Genomic DNA, 1,709 nt, shown 5'->3' on the forward strand with positions numbered 1-1,709 from the left:
AAAGCTGCAGGACACGATTTGCGACCTCACCCAAAAATTAAAAGAGCAGGAGGAGAAAGTAAGGGAGGTAAAGGCAGCATACAAGCTAGCCTGCGACCGGGGGTTCGAGGAGGCAGATCATGGGCCCTGTAGGGAGGAGATAGAAAACTTGGGCATGGCCTTATCGAGGGCGAAGGGCATGATATGCCTTATCAGCCCAAAGGCAGGCCAGTTGGACTTTACCGGCAACCCAAACAGAACCGTCCCACAGGCAGCACCCAGAACAAAGTTGGCTAGGGAATCAGAGGTCCCACGGCCGCCACCCATAACTCCGAGCTTTCAGGAGTTCTGGCAAGGGGGGGTGGAGGATGAAGTGGTAGGGGAAGCACAGCAGGCCCCGCTAGATAGGCCGGGACCAGGGCCGGTGTACTCCATCCGACAACGGAGGTACGGCCTGCCCGTTGACGACGAGGACCCAGGGGCCATCCAAAATCAGTTTGTGGTGCCGCATGGCACCCAACAGCTCAGGGCCATGGTTAGTCACATCCCCAAGCTCACCGAAAAGGGACACCCCTCTCTGCATTTCAGGAACATAGAACAGGCAGCGTGCGTTAATGACTGCAATGATGCAGAGCAAGCTAAGATGCTGCTGTTTTCTCTGGGGAGTGATCTCCTCCAGACCCTGTCTGATGAATGTAAAAAGGGGCAGAAAGATTATGAGGATTTGAGGAATGAGATATTGGGGGCCATGGGGCTCAATGACGGTAGTCCGTTTGCTCGGGTGGAAAATACGGTACAGCTCCCAGGGGAGTCCCCGCAGGCGTTCGCAGACAGGCTGTGGCTGGTCTACCGGAGCGCGTGCCCGGGAATGCCAGCGCGGACATTACTGAACCAAGTCCAATTGACCCACTGGCTCCGTTGTCTAATGACAAACTGCCTGCCCCAAATCCGAGCCCAGGCTGCGGCCTGGTTTGACCCCAGTAGCCCCCAGACCACTGAGGAAACGGTGATCCGCCAGCTCACAATAGCATTTAAAAATATAAGGGGTATCGAGACATCCCAACCCAAGGGGAAGGTCCATGAGGTTAAACCTGGGGGCCAGAATAAGAAAGCGTGGCACCAGGAGGGGAACCGTCCCTCCCAGACTAAGGTAAACTGTTACGGGTGCGGGAAGGACGGCCACTGGCGCAAGGATTGTAAAAATCCATGGAAAGACAATAAAGTAAAGAACGCCACAGCCCCAGCCCAAAAGGCAGAGCCAGGTATCCCTCCCGCTGCGATCGAGCCACCCTTGGAGTTGATACGATCTCTCCTCCTGACCAGCCAGGGGAGAATAGCAGCCACCACCAGTGCTTTGACTCCGTCTGCCCCATCCCGCTCCCAGCAATGACTAGAACCAGCGCAGCCTGTCGACCTGTGTCCCTGCGAAAATGCTGAGGGGAGCAGGCCCTATGTTAAGATGGGGGTGAAGATGGTGCAGGGGAGATATTTGGTGGACACTGGAGCTTCCAGCATGGTGGTTCATTCGGGAGACCTGACCAATTCACCCTGGTCTAACAAGGGCCTGTTTAGCTTAATGGGATCCACAGGGAACGAGCAGGCTGGGGAAAGGTCAAAACCTTTGGCCATAGATTTAGGATCCCTCCAAACCACGTGGGAGGGTAACCACAAGACCAACGAGGTGGCCAAGCAGGGGGACAGGGAAGGAGAGTTCTGGGACCCCTGTAGAG

This window comes from Somniosus microcephalus, chromosome 4, assembly GCF_052327205.1.
Source record: "Somniosus microcephalus isolate GS21.2 chromosome 4, FLI_Smic_1.0, whole genome shotgun sequence".
NCBI classification, from domain to species: domain Eukaryota; kingdom Metazoa; phylum Chordata; class Chondrichthyes; order Squaliformes; family Somniosidae; genus Somniosus; species Somniosus microcephalus.